Here is a 9090-nt window from a genome sequence, read left to right on the forward strand (position 1 = left end):
CCACTGTGGTATGTTAAAGTCTTAAAGATGACCTCGAAAGCATCAAGAACAGTGTCCAGAATACAAGCTGTCCTTCTGGATGCAGTGGAGCAGCCGAACCACAACCATCAAGAAAGGGACTAGCTTGAAAAGCTCAGGGAAGCTTTTTATGATGCAGACGACTTGTTGGGTGAGTATAAGTTCCACGTTGAATTAGCTTTGCAGCAAGAAGAGACGAGTGGGAATATTGCAGAAAAGGTACTCAATTTCTTTAGAAGTATCGCACTTGTTTTTCAAAATCATAAGATGAGTCTTAGAATAATAGAATTGAGGCGAAAACTAATTGCAATGGCGGAAGATAGAAATAACTTTCATTTTAATGAAGGCCATGTGAAGCCTCAAGTGAGTCAGAACAGGGAGACTATCCATGTTTACCAAATAAAGAAGTTATTGGGAGAGATGATGATAGAAATGCCATCATAAAACTTTTATTGGAACCTAATAATGAAGAGAATGTTTCAGTTATTGCTATTGTGGGAATTGGGGGTTAGGCAAGACCACACCTGCTCAAAATGTATACAATCATGAAAAAGTCAATACACATTTTGAGCTAAAAATATGGGTGTGTGTCTCAAATGTCTTCGAGGTGAAAACAATTGCTGAAAAAGTAATAAATGGTATTGATAAAGATAATAGCATGAAACTAATGCAAAAAAAACGTTGCAAAATTTAATCCTGAAGTCCTCATGGGTCAGGTCCACAACATGGATCCACTGAGGGAAGTTGTTATCAAAATTTATCAAAAGAAATTTTTACTTGTGTTGGATGATTTGTGGAATGAAAATTATAAAAATTGGAATGACTTTAAAAGCCTTTTAATCGATTGTGCAAAGGGAAGTAAGATTATAATAACTACGCGTATCAAATTGGTTGCAGAGATTACACGTCCTATTTCTACATATGCTCTTAAAGCTCTTTCTAAAGACCAAGCTTGGTCTTTATTTGAGAAAATAGCATTTAGAAACAAGCAAGAGACCAACAACGCTAAACTAGTAGAAATTGGAAGGGAGATTGTAGGCAAATGTCAAGGAATACCCCTTGCAATAGAGTCCATTGGAAATGCATTATACTTTGTGAAAAAAGACGGGTGGTTAAATATCAAGGATAATGTACAAGAAATGTAATTGAACAAGGGGGTGGTAATTGTCCCGCCCCAAACCCGAAAGGGTCCAAAGCATAAGAAAAACATCTCAAAGGTACTTGTAGATTTTGTTTCTTTTGAAAATTCAATCCAAATAAAATCATATCAAGTACCAACATTAAGAATTATCATAATAATTTCATTAAATATACTCCCAAGGTAAGTCAGAGCTCTATGTAACAATTACAATGACCACTGGCCACAAAAGAATGGAGGTCTGAATAAATACAGTTACATATCAATAACTTGTCTCATTAGTGGAAATAAAGTCATAACCACTATTAGATACAAAAGAATTGAGTCAAGCCTACTCTAAGTTATACGTTATCAATTATCTCCATCACAAAAGTCAACCTCCATCAGCAATTAGTCTAACTACTGCTAGCCACCAAAAAGCTGTCTCAAAACGATAGTTGCCTACTCTGAAAAAGTTTGTAAAATAATGGAATGAGACAGAGCCCAGTAAGTAGCATAATCAATAGGGGTGGGAGAAATGTAAGTTTCATGATAATAATCATTTTACAAAACGTGATATAATTTGGGAATTTCCATGAACATCTAGCAACTCCATTTTTTCTTAATAAAATGACAAGAATGATTAAAAGAATGTAGTACCAAACTTTTTCAAAGTATTCCAACATGAAACTATGTACTATTTATTGTGAGCTATCAAAACACTCTTTTAAAACTTGAAAATCCAACCCAAGGTCACATGACAATCCGCCATAAAGACGTTAGGTATGCCACAAAGACATCAGTTATGCCACAAAGACATCAATCCGCCACAAAGACGAGGCACCAAGATACCAATGTCACAAAGACTACAGAATCCGGCTGGGTAATCACCGGGTAATCACGTGTCACAGCCCAAGGGTAAAAACATGAAGAGCTCACAGTTTACATGTAATCAAACACAATTCAATTTCAAGTAGTTTCACAAAAACCTGTGAAATACCCCATATATTCACAAGGTTCTCAGGTTTTCCAAATTCGTTTCTTGTCAATAAAATTTTCTATTAATTTCCCAAATATCATAAGTCAAGATAAAACATCTTTAGAATTGGCAAATAATGCAATAAATCCATAGAATCCAAATATGATGCATTTCCCATTCGCATTACCAAATATGATGCACTATACATAAATAGTCATATATAATATGGTCACAACACAATGCTTTTAAGAAAACATAGTTCAACAAATGATTTTCCAAAACGTGTTTGACCCAAAAACAACGTTTATGCAATATGATTATTTTCCACAAAAAAAAAAAAAAAAGATCTCATTAAAAAGTTACTTACCTTGCAACCCACAAAAAGCCTAACTTTACAAGCTCCAAAGGAGATTAGCTAGAGCCTAAACAATATTAAGCAAACCTATCACAAAAAGCATAAAGCTTGACATTGCATTTAGCTATAAATTAGAGATTGCTAACTAAGCAATTAATTAGGCAAGCCTAGTAATTAACCTCACAAATAATGTATTCCACTTCCAAAGTTTCTCAACAATTTCATTATAAGGCATAGACTCCCATTTTACTCATGAATCATTCAAGGTATTATCTCTAGCATCAAAACCTCAATAATTTATGAGTAGTTTCCACAAGATTTTTACAACATCATCAAGAGACCCATGACACCAAAATCAAAATATCCTTCAAAACTAACAATTTAAATCTTTAACTAGCTCCAACTAAACCATAAAAATTATATTCACCATTTATTTCACATTAAAAAGCCATAACTCCCAAATCTTCACCACTTAGCTAACCACCATTGCAAAAATCATAAACTCACTCATCAAATACATCCACCAAGACCAAAATCCATGCACAAAAACACATAAATATCATTTCTAATGCTCATAAATCTCATGGGTATCATTATTAATACTTAGATAAACATAACCTCAAGCAAAAGCATATAAACCCACAAAAAGATTAGAAATTTTTAGTTCAAATAGTAGAGGTGAGTGAGCCTTACCATTTTCCTATGGAGTTTTCTGGTGATCTTGATGGAAAAATGGTGAAGGTGATGTGGAGTGTACTGGCGGGAGAGGATGAGAGAGTGAAAGAAGAGTGTTGTGTGAAAAGAAAATAAAAGAGAGCAAAGTGAGAGGTAGAGCCGGCCAAAGTGTGAGGGAGATATTGAGTAAGGATGTGTGGTGGGGAACAAATGGGTAGGTGGGGCACGTGTGACCATAAAGTTTGATCCTTTTTTTTTTTTTTTTTAAACTTTGATTGGGACGTTACTGTAATATTTTTTTAATTCTAAGGTTGAGTTATGATCCTCTTCCATCATACATAAAAGATTGTTTTGCCTTTTGTTCTTTGTTTCCTAAAGCTTACGAGATTGATAAGATGACACTGATTCAACTATGGATGGCACATAGGTTAATCCAATTGTCAAATAATGTAGAGCAATTAGAAGATGTTGCAGATAAGTGCATCAAGCATCTACTTTCCAAGTCCTTTTTTGAAGAAGTAAGCCGTGATTTTTTTAGACAATGCTTAACATACAAGATGCATGATTTATATCATGATCTTGCACTATCAATTGCAGGGGCGTATTGTAGACTTGACTATTTGGATGGAAAAACTCGTCATGTATCATTTCTAGTGCCACATCTTTTACTAGATCATTAAGTTTGGTTAAAGCAAGCAGTAAGATACATACAATTCTTTTAACACATGGTAAGCATGCATTTGGTGCCATGGATGAGTCAACATTGAGTATACTGACTGAGAGTTTCCCAAGGTAGCGTGCATTATATTTTCATGGATTGAGGATCAAAATAATGCCAAATTCCATACAGAAGTTAATGCATTTGAAGTACTTAGATCTTTCTTTTAATGCTATTGAAACTCTTCCTAATTCTATTACTACATTGTTGAATTTGCAAACACTAAAACTTTCGAAATGTCATAATCTTCAACAATTTCCGAGGGCATCACAAAATTGGTTAGCCTCAGGCACCTTGATAATAGGGATTGTTATAAGTTAAGACTACCTCAAGGATTACGGAAAATGACTAGTCTTCAATCATTACCATTACTCATTGTGAGGAATAATGGTGGACTAGGCAAATTGAATGGGCTAAACAACCTCAGAGGAACACTAACTATCAAAATTTCAGCATAATTGGAAAATGCTTACTCAAAAATTCAACACGTTACCACCCTGAAAACGCTCTTAACTATACACTGTGAGAATCTGGAAACTTTGCCACAGTGGATTCGCAAATTCACCTTACTTGAACGGCTTAAAATTGATTACTATCCCAATCTGAAATCACTACCTAATGAGATGCGCGATCTCACGTCTTTACAAATGCTGGAGATTTTCCGTTGTCCCAAGTTACTGAGAAGATGTGAAAAAGACACCGGTCAGGATTGGCACAAGATTGCTCATATCACTTCTGGTACACATTCTTTATACCCATTTTTTGTATTGAATTTTTGTTTGCTGTTGAGAAAACAGTTTAAAATGAAAGAAATTGAACCTTTTTAGAATTCTATTCTCTATCATTTATTGATTTCAATACAATTTTTTTGAAAAAAAAAAAATGGATTTTTTCTTCTAGATTTCAAAAATATAGGAACCAATGTATAGAATTGAATGGGTCTCACTTAGCAAAGCTTTTGGTTTTCTAGAGTTTTCTAATAATAAAAAAACCTGAGATGTATAGAATCTTGGCCAATTTGATTTCTCAGCAACCAAACTGTTGAATTGTTTCAAAGTTCTGTTGTTATTAATATTATTTAATTTGATGCCCTGTGTTCCATCAACAGTGTTAATGTGATGAATCATTTGTGGCATATGGTGGCAAGCTGCATCGCTTTTATACTTTTAGGTATTCTTGATGGTGGGGTACGATACGAAAGGTACTTGGTTACACTCTCTATAATCAAAAGTCACTGAATATTTTGGGTAAATTTCATTCTATATATTTGATTCACACATTAAGAAGGGGCCCAAAAGGAAAAATTAAAATGAAAAATGCATATATTGCTATTTGCTTCTTTATTATAGTGATTTTTACCTTAGAGAAGCTAATGGATGTGCTGTTAGAGTCTTTACATGAAAAATGCCTTGCTCAAGTCCTTGATTTTTCCAATGAACTTTGTATAGCGGGGTGAGGATTATTCAAATGCTAATTCCTTTCCTCTTCTTCTTTGTTCTTCAGTTCTTCATGTGTGATGATTTCTCACTTGATTTTTTTTTGAGCCAATTTCTCACTTGATTTGATCCTAGATGCAGAACAAATTGGAAGCACAAGACGAAACCAGGCATAAATATCTTAGCCTATTCAAAACATTTTATAAAGAACATTTTGTTAAAGCAAAAGCCAATTCAATACCCATCTCTTTCTCTTTTAATTTTTTAATTACTAGTACAATAAACATCTCAAAACAAAAGCTATTTTGTTCTGTGAGTTGGTATGAGGCAATTGTTATAAATTCCCTCCTGACTAGATAAGCAGGAATAAGGGGGGATTCCTTTTATTTGAAATATTGTTTAAGGTCATATAACATTCTATTTTACAAGGCTAATAAAGCTTGTTGTCAAACATGCGTGAATGCCTTTCAATAGCCTAATTTCTCCAAAATTATTGGGTATGAAAAGTTACAAATCTAGTTCAGTCCTACAATCAATTTATGAATAAGTTTTCATTATATTCAATTATGTAAATCACGTGGGAACAATGTTTTAGCTAGCTTTTCAGGAAATTTTTTTTTTAAAAGTGATTATCATCTTTTTATTTTCTAGATGTTTTACACCATCTATATAACGAATGTCTGTGCAATGTAATGTTTCCTTAGTGATGCAAAAGCAATTGCAATTGATGTTGTTAATGCTACCAACAAAGCAGGTCAGTTACATCTTAAGTTTCTTAAACACCTTGCTCAAATGTCAAAAACATCCAAAATATCAAACAGCCCTATCATGGTCTCATGGACTATGTGCTTATCTACTGAAGCAAAAATCATAGTCAGATTGAAGCTGAATTTAATTAGTGGTCTCAACACGAAATGGACTTCTCAGACAACATATTCGGGTAGATGTATTTATCGCAAAATGCTTTCAAGACTCAAGGTTCATCTATATCTCTACCTCACACATTTAGTTCTTTAGCCCACAAGTCTTGAATTCTCCTAACTTGCTTTGAAAGTTTGAAACCCATAAAATCCTACCAGGCACAATGACCTTTATCCTCAATGCCAAAGACCAAGCCCATGTGGATTATCATGGAAAAATTAAAAGGGAATATGTGATTTGGAAGGTGCACATATATGAGTATGGTTGAGCAGTACTGTTAGTGAAATTGAAAATGAGCACGAGCAAATAGTCATGTCAGGCAAAGATGGTACAAGGTTTTTTATTGCACAAACTTCACCTTTAAATGTTGACAATAGTATTTTTATTTTTATTTTTATACAAGATAAAAATTCTACTCTAACATAATATAAGTGTATATGTGTGTGAATCGATGGAGATGATTCTCAACCAAAAGAAAATGATAGAGATGATTGTGATATTGTTTGTTCTGGTTGATGTTTTATGTAGATAGCATTTATATATTCAAACTCAAAAGCTGAATGAGTGTTTTTTTTAGCCTAAATATTGTTTTTCTCCCTAATATTTACATGAATTAAATTTTTTTCATTGCTAAACTTAATAAAGAAAATTAATTTTTCATTCATAAACTTATTAAAGATATTCTTACCAATAGTTTGGTGACCAAAGAAAAAATGTTTTACAAAAGTTTAGGTGGAAAAAAGAACTTTTTAAATTGAAAATTGAGAAGTGTAACATTTTTAATAATTTAGGAAAGAAAAAAAAAAAGAACTTTAAAATGTTTTAACTTTTTTTTAAATAAAAAATAAATACCATAATTAAAAACTCATTTTTAACGGCTGAAAATAAATATGAATGAAATGATTAATGGAAATATTCAAGTGAATATACAGGATTAAATTAAATAATTGATCAAATTTTGTGTCTATTTAGGTACAACATAATATTGGGTAGCTTCTTTCCATAGTACAACGTAATTATTTGTAGATTTTATACTAAATGTTTGACAAATAATTAAGGTAAAGATTGGATCCAGTATGCAAAAGCATTGGACTTGTTGGGATGTTGTCACATGACAAACATTTGACACGTGTCGACCTTTTATAAAGAACATTTTGTCTCTAATATGATCCTATTTTCTACCATAGTTTAATGGTCTAGAACTTAAAGTCAATTTTTTCATGTAATTGGAAGCATGCACAATTTTCATGGAATCTCTTTGTACATTTTGTGTTATGTTCCCATTGCTTACTGTTACAAATTTGGGGAAAAAAAATTTGGCCATTTTGTCTCACTTGAAAAACCGATTCATGGCCATTTTTCACAATTCCCTGCCACTGTTAAACTTTGGCTAGCTTGAGGATGCAACATGCATTGTCAATGGGATTGTATGGACCTTTTTTAATAACACATCACAGGCTGGTAAATTGGAATTACAATGTTGATATCTTGTGTTATCTGCAGGGAGCATTTGGAGAGCTCTTGGGATCATCTCTTTAATGATTACTCTTTTAAAAGAAGATTATGGCAGCAAGTGTTGGAAAAGTACTTGGTTAAACTGCAGCTTGTCTTTTGAGATTCCTCTCCATTTGTTTAGATGCTAAGGCCCACTTGGTGTTCTTGTTATTCTTGAAATAGACTTTAGTATGATGTAGATTTGTTGTAATCTAAAAATTGTGTTCTTCATGTTTTGGTAGTTTTAGCAATTTTTTTTAGAGAAAAGTGTTGTAAACTCTTTATTCAATAGTAGAAGATTTTTTTACAGGACTAGGTCCCATGGTTTTCCTTCTCACTGGAGGGTTTTCCATGTAAAAATTCTGCATTTTGATTGTGGTTTGTTGCTAGATATTTCTATTTGTGTTGATAGTGCTTGCCTGAATTTTTTTAAATTCCTACTGAATTTGCACAAAGCAGAGAGAGAGAGAAGGTTCATCTATATCTCTACCTCACGGACTGGGCTCTTTAGCACACAAGTCTTGACTTCACGTAACATGCTTTGAAAGTTTGAAACTCATAAAACCCATGACCCATACTATGCTAATCTCTCTAATTACTTATCCACCATGCCATAGACCAAGCCCATGTGGTTTATCATGGAAAAAATAAAAGGGAATATATATGAACGGTTCAGCTTTACTGTTAGTGAAATTCACAATGAGCACAAGCAAATAGTCATGTGAGGCAAGGATGGTACAAGTACTACTACAAGATTTTTTATTGGAGAAACTTGACCTTTTAAATGTTGACAATAGTGAATTTTAGTAATAATACAGGGGTGATGTGTTGTGTAAAAATGGTACAACTACATGATGCTCGACGTGCATGTATTGATTTCTATGTCATATTTAGTAAATTAGTGTAATAACTCATGACAGGCTGGTAAATTCGGGTTACAATGCTGATATATTGTGTGATCTGCAAGCAGTGGCGGAGCCAACATGGGGCGAGGGGGGGCAATTGCCCCCCTTGACTTTGTAAAAAAATTCCCCAAACTACTAGTTTTGTAGGGGGGCATTTCACTGTTTATTTAAGGTGCTTGACACTTGAACCACCCTTTTGATATGAAAAAGAGAAAAAGCTGGTCCACTTCACCCTTAAAGAAGCAGACCGGAAAGTAAGGAAAAATGTTTTCCTGAAAAGCTAAAGTAAAAAAAAAAAATGATAAAAGATATAAAGAAGGGTTATATTTACAATATTTTTATAACAAATTATATATGTAAGATGTAATTGGTTTTAATTTGAACCTGCTACTGAATTTTTTTTTTTTTTTTACTAATAATAACTTGTCGTCTAAGATTTGTTAAACAAATATTGTGTACATAGCATATCCCT

At 33.1% G+C, this 9090-nt stretch overlaps 1 long non-coding RNA gene and 1 pseudogene across 1 annotated transcript; one reads left to right on the plus strand and one right to left on the minus strand.

Moving 5' to 3' along the window:
• Nucleotides 1-676: 676 nt before the first annotated feature.
• LOC142616980 (putative disease resistance protein At3g14460) lies at nucleotides 677-7758 on the plus strand (annotated as a pseudogene).
• Nucleotides 1338-3293, minus strand: LOC142617094 (uncharacterized). Its single transcript, XR_012840902.1, has 3 exons — nucleotides 3163-3293; nucleotides 2482-2536; nucleotides 1338-1602 (listed from the first exon to the last, which is right to left on the minus strand). It is a non-coding gene; the product is annotated as an uncharacterized LOC142617094 (long non-coding RNA).
• Nucleotides 7759-9090: the final 1332 nt, after the last annotated feature.

Source organism: Castanea sativa, chromosome 11 (genome assembly GCF_040712315.1).
Source record: "Castanea sativa cultivar Marrone di Chiusa Pesio chromosome 11, ASM4071231v1".
In the NCBI taxonomy this organism is placed as follows: domain Eukaryota; kingdom Viridiplantae; phylum Streptophyta; class Magnoliopsida; order Fagales; family Fagaceae; genus Castanea; species Castanea sativa.